The 17,159-nt window shown below is 40.5% G+C and overlaps 1 long non-coding RNA gene across 1 annotated transcript; it reads left to right on the top strand.

The window, feature by feature from the left end:
* Positions 1-483: 483 nt before the first annotated feature.
* Positions 484-12,448, top strand: LOC141129782 (uncharacterized). Its single transcript, XR_012241864.1, has 4 exons — positions 484-596; positions 2,582-2,626; positions 9,679-9,801; positions 11,988-12,448. It is a non-coding gene; the product is annotated as an uncharacterized lncRNA (long non-coding RNA).
* The last annotated feature ends 4,711 nt before the right edge of the window (positions 12,449-17,159 follow it).

Below are 17,159 nucleotides of genomic sequence, written 5' to 3'. Positions count from 1 at the left end.
CTGGTAACTTCACGATAAATACACCATGACTCAATGTTAGCAGAATCACCCAGGGGTTTCTCTCCTCTTTTCTGAGGACATGTGGCCTGAAATGATTTATGACCTGCCGGGTTGCATGCATGGATAAGGGACTTGTATGAATTTTGCAGGGGACCCCACGCCAATAATAAAAAAAAATGGCGTAGGGTCCCCCGCAAAATGGGTGGGTTGGTCCCCCCTGAATCCATACTAGACCCCACGCCATTTTTTCCCAATTTTTTTTTTCTTACAATCAGCTGTCAGCTGATGACTCATTGGTTGTTAAGGATATGGTGTCCGGCTTCCCGGCCCCCTCAATGTACAGTGTGTTTAAAGGAGAATTCCAGCCTGAGCTTGTTTGGCTGGGCTTCTCCTATGAGTCACAGGATTGCAATTCGTTTTGCACTCCTGTGACCCGTTTTCAGCAGAGATCAGTCTGAAGTCCGCTCTCCGCTGACGTCACTAGAATCAGTCTAGGCAGCGTGTCATCCCAACTACGGAAGTCTGTATCCACCAGCTGCCTGGACTGATGGCAGTCTCCTCGCTCCCCGCCGCTCCACATGCATTTGCTTTACTTTGTATGCATCCATTAGTACATGTTCTAAAAGTAGAGTTAAAGGCAAATTTTTTTTATTTTGAATAGCGTAAGGGAGGGTTTTGACCCCTGTTTTTGTTTTTTTGTAGCTATTTGTGGCCCATTTCCTTCATTTTTTTTGTCCCATAACAGCAATTCCTTGTTGTCACCAGAACTAGTGTCCCCATTGGAAGATTTCACTTCTATTCCTCTTCAGGTGACAGCCCAAAATTAGAAATTTCGGTGATAATGGCAAACAGGACAAAAAAGGAGGGTGAATCACCCTAACGGGGGCACAGATGGCAATATAAACAAACAGGTTTTCTAATCTCTCACCACTCTATCAAAAAGTTTTGTCTTCCGTTATGCTTTAATGTAAACCAATTTAAAGTGGTTGTAAAAGAAGAAGGTTTTTTATCTTAATGCATCAATACGTACCAGAGCCCTATCTCTGTCCAGTGATGTCCACGAGTGTCTCGGCCATCTGAGACTCACCCTCCTGGTTGGCTGAGACACAGCAGCGGTGCCATTGGCCCTCACCGCTGTCAATCAAAGTCAGTTAGCCAAACAGGAGAGAGAGGGGGTGGGGCTGGACCACAGAATGGACACGCGGAGCTGCAGCTCGGCTCGGGTGCCCCCACAGCAAGCTGCTTGCTGTGGGGGCACTTGACAGGAGGGAGGGGCCAGGAGCGCCAAAGAGGGACCCGAGAAGAGGAGGATCTGGGCTGCTCTGTGCAAATCCACTGCATAGAGGAGGTAAGTATAACATGTTTGTTATTTTTAAAGAAAAAAAAAACAAGACTTTAGTATCACTTTAACCACTTCAGCCCCAGAAGAATTCACCCCCTTCCTGACCAGAGCACTTTTTTCGATTTGGCACTGCGTCCCTTTAACTGACAATTGCGCGGTTGTGCGACGTTGTACCCAAACAAAATTGATGTCCTTTTTTTCCCACAAATAGAGCTTTCTTTTAGTAGTATTTAATCGCCTCTGCAGTTTTTATTTTTTGCACTATAAACAAAAAAGCAGCGACAATTTTGAAAAAAACGCATTATTTTTTACTTTTTGCTATAATAAATATCCCCCAAAAATATATAAAAAAACTAATTTTTTCCTCAGTTTAGGCCGAAATGTATTCTTCTACATATTTTTGGTAAAAAAAAATTGCAATAAGCGTATATTGATTGGTATGCGCAAAAGTTATAGCGTCTACAAAATAGGGGATAGATTTATAGCATTTTTGTTGTTATTTTTTTTTTTTTGCTAATAGGACCTGGCTGGCGATCTGCGATTTTTATCATGACTGCAACATTTTGGCGAACACATTGGACAATTTTGACACATTTTTGGAACCATTGGCATTAATACAGCGATCAGTGCGATTAAAAATGCATTGATTACTGTAAAAATGTCACTGGCAGTGAAGGGGTTAACACTAGGGGGCGGTGAAGGGGTTAACCATGTTCCCTGGGAGGTGATTCTAACTGAAGGGGGAGGGACTAATTACAGGAAGTGACGGATCGTGGTTACTAGCAAATAGGAACACACGATCTGTCACTCCTGTCAGAACAGAACAGGGAAGTGTGTGTTTACACACACACGTCCCTGTTCTGTCTCTCCTCTTCACGATCGCTCGTGGCCGGCGGTCATCGCGACCGTCGGCCACGAGCACCGGCACCACTGCTGTGCAGCGGGCGCGCGCCTGCTATCCGGACCCCGTGAGCCCACGTACAGTGACGTGGTTTCGCTCAGGGGAGCCAACCTGCGGCTGGTCCGGAAGCGGTTAAATAATCGATCGAACCAAAAAGAGTTTAAGATCTACAGCATATAACAAAGCAAAAGTATTTCTAAGTAAGGATGTCAACAATCATGATTGTTAATGTAATATCATTACCTAATAAATTGTTAATATAGATACATTTTTATGAACAGGATATGTTTAGTATATAACATTTTATTAAACTTGATTATTTTGATTTTGTGTTCTAGTCTTTATCCTAAGGGCTGAAGAGCAAATGCTGTAGAGTTACCCTGGTGAGTTGATTTTAATTTTGATGGCTCCTAAATTTAACTTCATTAATTAATGTTTTAGCTCCAGGTGGTCCTTGTGTATCTTCTGTTCTCTTTTATTTCCCTCTACTACAAACAGAGCCTATTGTGGGGTAAGACAGATTAAGACAATTCTCTAAAATACTTTAATAAATAGGTTTCTCGAACAATTTTTAAAAAGGTTCTCCAGAAATAAGCAGACGCCTCTCTTTCTGCTCAAAAAGGTGAGCCTATTCAGTACTTCATCTCCTGTAACTCAGTCTTTTCATAGCTATCGCCTTTCTGGGGAAGTTAATGGGCTGTGTGCTATAAATCGAGAACAGCCTCCCTTTGTCAGCAAATGGAAAGGGAACCTCTTTAACTACCACCTAGGACTTATCCATCAGAACGCACAGCACTCTGGTCTGTGTGCTAGGGCTTTCCTGGAGCCAGCTTAGTGTTTACCGACTCTGGTGCTCTGTAGCTCCAGTAGAATCAGTTGCATGCACCAAGATGATAATACAGTGCCTTAAAAAAGTATTCATACCCCTTGAAATGTTCCACATTTTGTCATGTTACAACCAAAAACGTAAATGTATTTTATTGGGATTTTATGTGATAGACCAACACAAAGTGACATATAATTGTGAAGTGGAAGGAAAATGATAAATGGTTTTCAAAATGTTTTACAAATAAATATGTGAAAATTGTGGTGTGCATTTGTATTCAGCCCCCTGAGTCAATACTTTGTAGAACCACCTTTCGCTGCATTTACAGCTGCAAGTCTTTTTGGGGATGTCTCTACCAGCTTTGCACATCTAGAGAGTGACATTTTTGCCCATTCTTCTTTGCAAAATAGCTCAAGCTCTGTCAGATTGGATGGAGAGCGTCTGTGAACAGCAATTTTCGAATCTTGCCACAGATTCTCAATTGGATTTAGGTCTGGACTATGACTGGGCCATTCTAACACATGAATATGCTTTGATCTAAACCAGGGGTCTTCAAACTACGGCCCTCCAGTTGTTCATGAACTTCAATTCCCATCATGCCTAGTCATGTCTGTGAATGTCAGAGTTTTACAATGCCTCATGGGAAGTGTAGTTCTGCAACAGCTGGAGGGCCGTAGTTTGAGGATCCCTGATCTAAACCATTCCATTGTAGCTCTGGCTGTATGTTTAGGGTCGTTGTCCTGCTGGTAGGTGAACCTCCGCCCCAGTCTCATCTTTTTGCAGACTCTTAACAGGTTTTCTTCTAAGATTGCCCTGTATTTGGCTCCATCCATCTTCCCATCAACTCTGACCAGCTTCCCTGTCCCTGCTGAAGAAAAGCATCCCCATAACATGATGATGCCACCACCATGTTTCACGGTGGGGATGGTGTGTTCAGGGTGATGTGCAGTGTTAGTTTTCCCCCACACATAGCGTTTTGCTTTTAGGGCAAAAAGTTTAATTTTGGTCTCAACTGACCAGAGCACCTTATTCCACATGTTTGCTGTGTCCCCCACATGGCTTCTCACAAACTGAAAATGGGACTTCTTATGTCTTTCTTTGAACAATGGCTTTCTTCTTGCCACTCTTCCATAAAGGCCAAATTTGTGGAGTGCATGACTAATAGTTGTCCTGTGGACAGATTCTCCCACCTGAGCTGTGGATCTCTGCAGCTCCTCCAGAATTACCATGGGCCTTTTGTCTGCTTCTCTGATTAATGCTCTCTTTGCCCGGCCTGTCAGTTTAGGTGGATGGCCATGTCTTGGTAGGTTTGCAGTTGTGCCATACTCTTTCTATTTTCGGATGATGGGATATTTTTTTATAACCTAACCCTGCTTTAAACTTCTCCACAACTTTATCCCTGGCCTGCCTGGTGTGTTCCTTGGCCTTCATGATGCTGTTTGTTCACTAAGGTTCTCTAACAAACCTCTGAGGGCCTCACAGAACAGCTGTATATATACTGAGATTAAATTACACACAGGTGGACTCTATTTACTAATCAGGTGACTTCTGAAGGCAGTTGGTTACCACTAGATTTTAGTTAGGGCTATCAGAATAAAAGGGGCTGAATACAAATGCACACCTCACTTTTCAGATATTTATTTGTAAAAAAATTTGGAACTCTATTTCTCATTTTTCTTCCACTTCACAATTATGTGCCACTTTGGAAAATTTCAAGGGGTATGAATACTTTTTCTAGGCACTGTATGCCTCCAGGATTAGCATATAGAGATCAATTGGCAGTGTGCCGAGACTTCATCTATAGCTTGGCATGTGTGCATATGGTTAGAGTGACACAATATCCTTCTTTTCCAAAAAATAATTCATACACATCCACTACTATTTAAAGGCCCTGTAATCTATTTTTCACAAAATTGTTACTAAGTTTTTCTGCCACCTTGTCATGTCTTTTTTTAGCTCCCAAACCCTTTTTTTCCCTCTCGCTTTTGTTTGGAATGAGCAGTGCTTGTTAATTGTGTTCATGTGCATTGCAACATGCACACTGCAAATCCCATAGTTGCTAGATCATCTCAGGAGTGAACAAGAGAGAGTAGCTACATTCCTACATACAGTGGGACTATGAAGAACAAATATAGCCACCCTCTAATAGGAAGTCAGATCACAGCAGCAATAAATAAAAAAAAAGACATTTGGAGGCAGGTGAGAGCAATAAAAGGGACTTTTCTGAGCTAAGAATACATACTTGATACATTATTTATCTTCTGAATGGTCTGGAGTTGTAAGTGGTGCACCCCTAGGCTCAGTCCAGGAACCAATTCTGTTTAATTTGTTCATAAACAATATAGAGGATGGTATAAATAGTTAAATCTCAGTGTTTGCTGAAAATACAAAGCTAAGCAAGGTAATTACAGCCGTATTCCAAAATGGGTTAAATTCATTATTTTACTCAAAATTCTACAAACAATACCCCATAATGACAACGTGAAAGAAGTTTGTTTGAAATCTTTGCAAATTTATTTTAAAAAAAATACGAAATAAATCACATGTACATAAGTATCACAGCCTTTGCTCAATACTTTGTTGAAGTACCTTTGGTACCAATTGCAGCCTCAAGTCTTTTTGAGTATGATACTACAAGCTTGGCACACCTATTTTTGGGCAGTTTCTCCCATTCTTCTTTGCAGGACCTCTCAGGCTCCATCAGGTTGGATCTGGAGCGTCGGTGCACAGCCATTTTCATATCTCTTCAGAGATGTTCAATCGGGTTCAAGTCTGGGCTCTGGCTGGGCCACTCAAGGACATTCACAGAGTTGTCCCATAGCCACTCCTTTGTTATCTTGGCTGTGTGCTTAGGGTCGTTGTCCTGTTGGAAGATGAACCTTTGCCCCAGTCTGTGGTCTAAAGCGCTCTGAAGCAGATTTTTATCAAGAATGTCTCTGTACATTGCTGCATTCATCTTTCACTAGATCCTGACTAGTCTCCCAGTCCCTGACGCTGAAAAATATCCCCACAGAATGATGCTGCCACCACCATGCTTCACTGTAGGGATGGTATTGGCCAGGTGATGAACGGTGCCTGCTTTCTTCCAGACATGGCCCTTGTCATTCAGGCCAAAGAGTTCAATCTTTGTTTCATCAGACCAGATAAATTTGTTTCTCATGGTCTGAGAGTCCTTCAGGTGCCTTTTGGCAAACTCCAGGTGGGGTGTCATGTGCCTTTTACTGAGAAGCGGCTTCCATCTGGCCACTCTACCATACAGGCCTGATTGGTGGAGTGCTGCAGAGATGGTCTTCCTTTCTACACAGAGAAACACTGGAGCTCTGTCAGAGTGACCATCGGGTTCTTGGTCACCTCCCTGACTGAGGCCCTTCTCCCCCCAATCACTCAGTTTTGCCAGGTTTACCGCTCTAGGAAGAGTCCTGGTGGTTCCAAACTTCTTCCATTTATGGCTGATGGAGCCCACTGTGCTCAGTGGGACCTTCAATGCTGTAGAAATTTTTCTGTACCCTTCCCCAGATCTGTGCCTCAATACAATCCTGTCTCAGAGGTCTACAGACAATTCCTTTGACTTCATGGCTAGGTTTGTGCTCTGACATGCACTAACTGTGGGAGCTTATATAGACAGGTGTGTGCCTTTCCAAATCATGTCCAATCAACTGAATTTACCACAGGTGGACTCCAATCAAGTTGTAGAAACATCTCAAGGTTGATTAGTGGAAACTGGATGCACCTGAGCTCAATTTTGAGTGTCATAGCAAAGGCTGTCAATACATACGTACATGTGATTTTTTTTTTGTTTTTTATTTTTAATACATTTACAAAGATTTCAAACAAACATCTTTCACGTTGTCACTATGGGGTATTGTTTGTAGAATTTTGAGGAAAATAATTAATTTAATCAATTTTGGAATAAGGCTGTAACATAACAAAATGTGTTCCCTGTCCCATTGTGGCTAGGTAAAGAAAACATAAAAAAAAACATTTGACCTTGCATACTTTTTATTTTTCAAATGCTGTCTTTGGGTGTTCCTACAGGGTTCTTTTCCTTACTTCAGAACTTGATCTCCTGCCTTGTTTGGAGGAACAAGCATCCCAGAATATCTAGAGCAATCCTATATCGTTCCAAGCGTTCTGGGGAGCTAGCACTTCCAAACTTCAAAACATACTATCATGCTATTGCTCTGTCATGTATATCAGATTTGAAGTATGCTGGCAACTCCAAACTGTGGATCCAATTGGAATATACTCTGTGTGGCACAGACTTATCCATCATCCCATGGATACCTCGCTCCTCAAGAGCTTTATCTTCAACCACTTTACCTCTAACCACCTCCACCCTGGATATTTGGGACATGTTGCACAAAAAATTCTCTTGGTCCCATAACTCCCTCTTAATGCTGCCACTACACCACAACCTCTTTTTACCTGGCTCCATGGATTCTGGATTTAAAACATCATCAACAGAGGACCCTCCTGTTCTCTACCACCTTTTTCAATCAAACACTCTCAAACCACTCCTGGATATTCTAGGTCCAAAACCCATCACATTTATAAACAGATGGAGGTACAACCAGTAAAATCCCGCAACTTGCTCATGTCTCCTCGCTATCTTCCTAAATGGCCTAAACAAAGTACAAACTACTCATCATATGGCATTATACTCCAATCAAATCACAAAATATGTTCCCCTCCAGTTCCCCGTTGTGTTGGAGAAACTGTCGGAACACTGCTACCCATGCCCATATCTGGTGGACCTACCCTCAAATCCACCCTTTCTGGACAGACATCCTCAAGCTCATAAATCAGATAGTGGGGTTTTATCTCCTCCTTTCTCTCCTCCTCGACTCTTGGACAATACTTCGTCATGGCACTCTAGAACCAATTGGTACTTAAAAACGTTCCCTTTTACCTCACCTATTGAACACAGCTAAGGCCCTCATACCCGCTTTCTGGAGTCAATCTACAATCCCTTCCATGAAGAGCTGGTTACAAAGAATTGGCGGTTTGCTTCCTGGAAGAACTTACTCATATAGCTAACGGGAATCTCAAACGCCACACTTCAACTTGGGCCCAATGGTTTCAATTTACAACTACCCCTTGCTACAAAGATATTATGTCTGTAACTTCTGACATCACACAGCCAATTGTTACTTCTTGACTAACCAATTTATCCATATGATGTTTACTCTACTTCTGCTAGTCATAAATCTTATGCATGTAATCCAGAATGCCATCTCAGTTACCAGCAACTTATCCTTTATCCTCTCCCCTCATCTCTCTCCCTCCCCATTTCTCTTTTTTTTTTTTCCTTCTTTTTTTTTCACTCTCTTCTCCTAAACACTTGTTGCACCTATTTTAACTTTTGATTGTAATGACTCTTTAAATGCTTACCTGGACCCGGGTCTTTACACATGGTTTCACTTTTTGTCTCCCTTAGACCCCTTTCACACTGAGGCGTTTTTCAGGCGCTTTTGGACTACAAATAGCGCCTGTAAAGCACCTGAAAGATGGCTCCCCTGCAGTCTCAGTGTGAAAGTCTGAGTGCTTTCACACTGAGGCGATGCGCTGGCAGGACGTTAAAAAAACTCCTGATGGGCACTTTGCGGGTCATTTTAACCCTTTTTTGGCCACTAGCAGGGGATTAAAAGTGCCAGCTAGCGGCTGAAAACCTTCGCAAAAACGACGGTAAAACGCCAGTATGAAAGCAGCCTTACATTTGAGCTTCCCGTCCCTGAAGGTCTACGGGTGTTATTTGTCTGAATGTGTATTCATACATTTACCTACAAATTATACCTGTATTATTTTTGTCTATTCTGTTTGATATTTCTTTAAATAAACAGATATTAAACAAAAAAAAACATAACAAAATGTGGAAAAAGCGAAGCGCTTTTGAATACTTTCCGGATGCACCGTATGTCTCATGTAATTCTGACCATAGCAGTTGAGACCTTGTGACCTAGGATATAATGCACATTTGAGTTTCTTTTTATATTTGAATACATATCATCTTTTTTTATATATTTTTTCACATTTTATTTTTATTAGTTGTCATTGAGTTCAAGTATTGATTACGGTAGATTTTTATTCATATAATATTTTATTGTTTATTAAAAATGTGTTACCCCTCCCCCTTCTTTTTATTACCACCCCCTCCCTTCTTTTTTTTTACCCCCTTCCCATTTTTTATTACCACCCCCTTCTTCTTTTTTTTTTTTACCCCCTTCCTATTTTTTATTACCACCCCCTTCTCTTTTTTTACCTCCCTTCCTATTTTTTACCACCCATCCCTTCTTTTTTTTTACCCACTTCCTTCCTATTTCCCCCCACCCGTCCCTTCTATTTTTGATTTTTTAATTTTATTTTTATCCTTGGCCGCTGACGATATTCTTCTGTGTGATTGTGTGTGCATAATGGGTCCAAAAGCTTTTGTCTTTTCGATAGGATAATTATTATCCATGACAACACAAATACTTTATATTATATAAACTTGTTATCAATTTATTTACATTTTTTGAGTTTTGTGTCCTAAATTCTAAGTTTAAGTTTAGTTTATTTTATCTTTTTATCTTTCCTATATTTATGTGGATGCCTACCGCTGGGGAATATTAGGAGGATTTCCGTGGTAAAGGGGAAGATTACGGCACCCGTGTGAAGGGCTATCTACTACAAGGGAATACCGCTGCTGGATCCCAGCCTACACGCTTGTTACCCCTGCAGGGGTTAGACGCTTTGGTGAGTGTGGGCACAAGTGGGGTTACAGATGAAGGCAGGGAGCACTGATGAATCATTACACTACTATTTTTGGATTTATGTACTGAAACTTTTCACAGACTATATATACATTTTTTCAGCATTTAGTTATATATATATATATATATATATATATATATATATATATATACACTTATCCAGTCGAATTTTTTATCATCATTTTTATACATATATTTTTCTACACCATATTTCAATTTCATTTTATATATTAATTTCTGCTACTTTTTCACTGTGGACTGCTGTGGATTCACTTGAGGACATTGTTCAATTTTAATTGGCTTTTTTAGCTACCTAGCTATTCAGCACATTATTTGGTGTTAATATATCGCTGTTAATTATTGTTTATTAATTTTATCTATTCCTTATATATTTTAGATAACATATTTCTCTAGCACTTTGTACTTTATCGCACATTAGTGTGTTTGGTTTAGATTTATTACTCAGAGAATAATTATTTTTATACTTTATTTTTTATTAATATTTTTTATTTTATCATTTATTTCTTATTTAATATATTTTGATCACTCTTGAACAGGGCCAATTCCCCTATAATAGGATTTTAATGTATTCTGCTACATGTTTTTGGTAAAAATAAATCCCAATAAGCATATATTGATTGGTTTGCATGAATCTTATAGCGTCTACAAACTATGGGATAAATACTGGAATTTTTATTTATTCATATTTGTTATACCAGTAATGGCGTCTATCAGTGACTTATAGCAGGACTGTGATATTCTGGCGGACAATCAGACACTAACTGACACGTTTGACACTTTGTGGGAACCAGTGACACTAATACAGTGATCAGTGCTAAAAATATGCACTGTCACTGTACTAATGACAGCGGCTGGGAAGGGGGTTAAACATCTAGAGAGATCAAAAGGGTTAACTGTGTGCCTAGCCTGTATTTGTGTTTACTATGTGTGCTGCTTTTACTAGTAGAAGAGATGGATTTGAGTCCCTTGTTTACATAGGCAGTGCTCCGTTCTCAGTCTATGTCTGACGATCGGCGGGTGGAGGCGGACGTCGAGTGCCCGGCATACGTGATCCAGTGCACAGCTACCACCCTGTAGCAGTAAAAGTGCTATAGGGCGCTCAGCAAGTAGTTATACTTTCTCAGAAGTGGAGGGGGCTATGGTGTGCAAGGAGGGAGGGGGGTGCACTAGTGAATTGCCTCTTCCTGGAGTAGTCAAAATTTTTAGCATGTTTATAGACAACCCCATGTCAGTTTTTTTTTTTTTTTTGCTGTCTGTGCCCCCATTGGGGAGATTTACCTTCTTTATTTATCCTATTTACCATTATCATTGAAAGTGAAAGTTAAAGAAAATCCCAAATTTTGAGTTGTCCCCAGAGAAGTAATAGAGGGGAAATCTTCCAATGGTGACACTAGTTCTAGTAATCTGGGGGCCCCCAAGGAAGTCCTTTATCTTGCAGGGATTTCCTCACGCTTCCTGTTTGGTTATGGGACAGGAAGTGAAGGGAAATCTCTGCAATGGGACACAAATTGCAAAATAAATCTCACAGGGGTTATAACCCTCCCTTTACTCTATCCAAAATGAAAATAAAAAAGTTTTGCCCATAGTTCTTCTTTAACATATGGAGATTGATAAAACCTCCTCAAATACTGCTGGTCTTCCTTATTAGAAAACCTAACATGCTTTGCAAGCAGTCTCATTGGTGCATCCTGTAACAGCATTTTATACAAATACTAAAAAAAATGATATACCGCAGCAGTTTATAAAATTATCCATAAAAACCTATTATAGTTGCTCTTAAACCTAGCATACTCGTATAAATTTTAAAAAATGCTCTTGCAACTCAATCCTTCCAATAAATATTTAAATACAAGACATGCCATCGCTGAGGAAATGTAAAGATAAAAATCCCTGACTTTAAAACTTTGTTTTTTCCAGAGTGGAGATTTACCGATGTCTGGATTATCTTTTTCACTTCTGTGCACACCTATGAAATAAAGGAATATTAATCTCCTTTGCCCTCAATTCTAAAATAACAAGATTAGAAAATTGAATTCTTCTCATACAATGTGGCATATTCAGGAATCCTATTGCTAGGGATGAATAGATTTCAGCTAAGAATACTATGAACACAAGAATATAACTGTATTTTTTTTACATATTTTCTAGTCTAAGAACTCTGTACCCCTGTGTTGGAAGGCAACATGTTTTATTTCATAATACAAGAGGTGTTTGAAATATTAACTATGGCTATACCAAGCCTCCGCCTCTATCAAGGCTGAACAAAAGCTTGGCTCCTGATCGACTGGTGTGATAACACTATGCAAGCAAGCTTCAAAGAGGGCCATGGCTGCCAGGATGATTGATGAAGGTGGGTTACAAAGATCAAAGGATCAACAGGCACCAAAGATGACCCAGGACACATAGACATGATACATGGACAATGCTGCCCCTAGAGGCCAATACAATGGGACGGACAGTAATATATAAATTTTGACGAGCATTGCCCCATGAATACTTTGATTCGTCAAGCGTCTAGATGAACTGGCAATGGGGTTGGGTCTGGACTGTGTATGATTGAAGTTGAAAAAGGGCTGACTGAGACAGAGAGTTCTCTCTTTTACCATCTTGAGCCCAGCTGATGAGACCGTGTCTAGGGGACAGCCTTGCGATAAATATCTTTGATGTTCTTGTGTTATATGCTCTATAGTATGTTTATGTTAGCATTTTCCTATTTTTCTTGGGAAATAAATAAGACATTATTTTACTAAGCAGTGTGTTTGTTTTCATAGCTAAACTTATATCATTGTGCTTATCAACAGTAATATTTTCAAAGTTTTAATAGACTAGCTAACTATAGGAATAGACAAGTTAATACATATATGCAATAAATAGAGCGAACCCTCGAATAATATTTATTTTATAATATTTATTTCAATTAGCACCCCAGAAGGCGTGTGGAATTTATTTCTGCACAGAACCCAAGCCTTAGGCCTCTTTCACACGGGGCAGATCAGTCATGATCCGCCCCGTGAACATCCGCTTGCTCAGCGGGGATAGCTCCGCCGATCCCCGCTGAGCAGGAAGATGACAGGTGCATCGCTGCACACTGTGCAGCGACGGACCTGTCAGAGCGCCGCTCTCCCCTATGGGGGGATCGGATGATGACGGTCCGTAGTGTCCGTCGTCATCCGATCCGATCCGAAAACGGAGGAAAAAGTAGGTTTTTCCTCCGTTACACTTTTTGGATCAGAGCGGGTCGGATGTCAGCGGACATGTCACCGCTGACATCCGACGCTCCATAGGGATGACTGTATGTCCGTTTTTCATCCGAAAACGGATGGATGAAAAACGGACATACGGATCATCCGTGTGAAAGAGGCCCTAATGTATTTTTGTCCTGAGTCCCTATAAGCTAATGAGTCCTCAACTACACCCAGAACTGAAAGCCTTCTCTACTGTGGACAAGATTTGCGCTGGTTCGTGAATTCTAAAGCCCTGCATGAGTGGTCCTGAAAGTTCTATGGAATAATCAGTGAGCGGACGCGCAAAATCTGGTGAGATTTTGGCTGGTATATGTGTATAGACTAGTTGAGCAACCTTCAGTGTGGACTAATTAGCAAGTCAATGGAGGGCATTGAAGATTTTCTTAAGAGACAAACCTGTGTTTATTTTAACACTGTGGCAGAAAACGCTTTAACGCACCAATTTAATCAGGTGTTGAGACAATGTAATATTCATAATGATCAGATAAAACATAAAAAGTCTTCGAAGAAAGGCAGGAAAGCGAAGATGGCCAATGTTGTGTGCATGTTATTGAAAATTAAAGACATTGCTATAGCAAAAGAAGGCCAATGGTGTACTGAGGGAAAGCAATTATTGAAGCAGGTACAAAGTGTAACTAAGAATATATTAACAATGGTTGCAAATGCAGATGCAAATGTTTGTGATCACATTGAACAATTAGTGACCGAGAAATGTGTATTGGAACAGAAAATGAATGAATTAGAGGAAACGTGTAAACAAAGAGAAAGTTGCATTGCCTCTTTGAATCAGAGAGAGGCTGAGAATGAGCGTATTATACTACTGCTTAGGAAGGAATTACGTGAAGCCCTGTCTGCCATGGAGTTCTCCTCCACACATGCTCAGTGCTTAGCAAAGATAGAGGCTTTGGAACAACATGTAGAAAAGCCAAATGCAAGTATTGCTGCAAGTGATGTTGCTATGGTGGGTATCAATGTTGGAGATCTGAATGAGAAATATTTAAATTCAGGAGTTGAAACAGTGGAGACTTCTCATGAGTCCATTGCTAGTGAATACTCAGACAATGAAAGTGTAAAATCTGTTTATTCCATTCATAGTAATGTTATGCAGCAACGTGAGTCTCCATCGCCATATGCTCAGAGAAGGGCCTATGCAAGGAGACCAGCTCTCAAGTGCCTTGTTTGTAAAAAGGGGGTCACATAGCTAGGTATTGTATGATGGCTAATGATATGCAAAGGAGGTCGCACTACCCAAAAACTACACCAAGGCATTATGAAGTTTATTCTGCAAGATGGGGTAGCAATCCAAGGCATAGAGGCCATAGTAATCAAACCCTTTTCTCTTTTAAGACCCAAATGCGAAGACTACAAACTGAAATAGTCAATTAAGACAGGAAAGGCATCACTATGTAGAACAGTTGCATAAACCCAAAAATGTACAGAGAATATTTTTTTTAGCTATTAATAACAACAGCCAATTGGCTATAGCAGCCTTTTTCAACCAGGATGCTTTGAGGTTTCTTCAGGGGTGCCTTGGCAAAATGCCTAAAAATTGCCCAAAAATTGTATACAAGCCAGCGTGTGGATGAAGGCTGGATTTTAGTTACACAAAGCCACAGGTTTTCATTGCACGCCATTACAACCTTCCAACCGCCAGTGTCCTAACAGACAATGACTTCATCAGTTGATACATAGGACATGGGGCGCCTGCACAGCATCCTTTTTTGCCCCATCCTTCGCCTCTCTGTCAGCACTGGGGTCACATTAGCTGACCGAGGGAGAAGAGAGACATTGGAATACTAATCAGTACCAGTGCAAAGGTGTATTGCTTTGGAAAAAGAAATGACCTCTAACATTGGTGTCCTATGTGTGCGAATGTGACTGCATTTTGCAAAACTATTAGTTTAGTTTTTAACATTTTAGAATGGGGTGCCTTGAGATTTTAAAGGGTGCTTTGACTGAAAAAGGGTTAAAAAACACTAGGCTATAGTAAACACACAACACAGTTATTATCCAGAGGGCCAAAAATGTTGTTAACCTATCGGATCCTTGAGCTTAAAGCAGTGTTAGGTTTAAAAAAATATCCCCAGCTTTGAACATCTCATGGAGCACTGTTCCATCCATCATCTAAAACTGGAAAGAGTATGCAACCCTACCAAGACATGGCTGTCCACGGTCCCCATGGTAACTCTGGAGGAGCTGTAGAGATCCATAGCTCAGGTGGGAGAATCTGTCCACAGGACAATTATTAGTCGGGCACTCCACAAATCTGGCCTTTATGGAAGAGTGGAAAGAAGAAAGCCGATGTTGAAAGAAAGCCATAAGAAGTCCTGTTTGCAGTTTGTGAGAAACCATGTGGGGGACACAGCAAACATGTGGAAGAAGGTGCACTGGTCAGATGAGGCCAAAACGCTATGTGTGGTGTGAAACTAACACTGCACATCACTCTGAACACACCATCCCCATGTGAAACATAGTGTTGGCAGCATCATGTTGTGGGAATGTTTTTTTCAGCAGGGACATGGAAGTTAGATGGTGCCAAATACAGGGCAATCTTAGAAGAAAACCTGTTAGAGTCTGAAAAAGACTTGAGACTGGGGCGGAGGTTCACCTTCCAGCAGGACAACAACCCTAAACATAAAGCCAGAGCTACAATGGAATGGTTTAGATCAAAGCATATTCATGTGTTAGAATGGCCCAAAGTCCAGACCTAAATCCATTTGAGAATCTGTGGCAAGACTTGAAATTTGCTGTTCACAGACCCTCCACATCCCATCTGACAGAGCTTGAACTATTTTGCAAAGAAGAATGGGCAAAAATTTCACTCTCTAGATGTGCAAAGCTGGTAGAAACATACCTAAAAAGACTTGCAGCTGTAATTGCAGCGAAAGGCGGTTCTATAAAGTATTGACTCGGGAGGATGAATACAAATGCACGCCACGCTTTTCACATATTTATTTGTAAAAACTTTTGAAAACCATTTATCATTTTCCTTCCATTTTACAATTATGTGCCACTTTGGGGTTGATTAACTAAAACTGCAGAGTGCAAAATCTGGTGCAGCTGTGCATGGTAACCAATCAGCTTCTTTAATTAAGCTTTGACAATAAAAACTAGAAGCTGATTCTAGAGGTTTCTATGCAAAGCTGCACCAGATTTTCTACTCCCCAGTTTTAGTAAACCAACCCCTTTCTGTTGGTCTATCACATAAAATCCCAATAAAATACATTTAAGTTTTTGGTTGTAACATGACAAAATGTGGAAAATTTCAAGGGGTATGAATACTTTTTCAAGGCACTGTATCTATAGAAGAATATCTACTTTCCCGGTCTGCATACTTGTTTAGGTCAGTGACTCTAATTATTGAAGAAGTTATGTCAAGAGCCAGCCTTGCATACCTCCCATACTCACATAATGGTAAACATGGGCACGTTTTAGCTCAGAATATTAATTTAGCGGCCACATCCTTTCAACACCAGCTGATAAAGCAAACGTGACAAACGAAGGTGCAGGACTGAGTTCTTGTTGGATTACTGTTGTTCTTTTTCTTGCTGCTTTATGATATGTAGAGCTCTGCAATTATGTCCTGTCCTTTTCCCACAGTCTGCTCCATGGGACAAACCTCAGAAAATATCTCTCAGCTTCATGGATTTTGGAAGGGACCTCTTGGCGATGTTGAACAAACACATAAACAATCATTCTTCAGTTTGTGCTAATGAAACATTTTCATATTTGGCTGAGCTCTGAAAATTTAAATAGCTCTAGGGAAGTTGAGCTGAGAAAAAGATTACTTTTAGTTAAACAGAAGATTACAAAGACACACAGGAAGGTTTTTTTTGTGTGTACAATTATGAAAAATAATGCAGCTTCAGGGAATTTCTTTTTCATTGAAGTTTGTGCAAAAGATTAATACTTAAATAGGTAAAATAACGAAACATTTAGTGTTACATGTTACCTCTGTTACATGTAGGACTCCAAGGGAGAATTACCAGGAATCCCCTTTTGGCATCCTGACTTGCTGCCTAGTTTAAAGGAGATCTTCAGTAAGAGCCCTTTCACACTGGGGCGGTTTGCAGGC

The sequence above is a fragment of the Aquarana catesbeiana genome, linkage group LG02 (genome assembly GCF_042186555.1).
Source record: "Aquarana catesbeiana isolate 2022-GZ linkage group LG02, ASM4218655v1, whole genome shotgun sequence".
NCBI classification, from domain to species: Eukaryota; Metazoa; Chordata; class Amphibia; order Anura; family Ranidae; genus Aquarana; species Aquarana catesbeiana.
The sequence above is the reverse complement of the archived record's forward strand: the minus strand, read 5'-3'. Positions and strand labels throughout refer to the sequence as shown.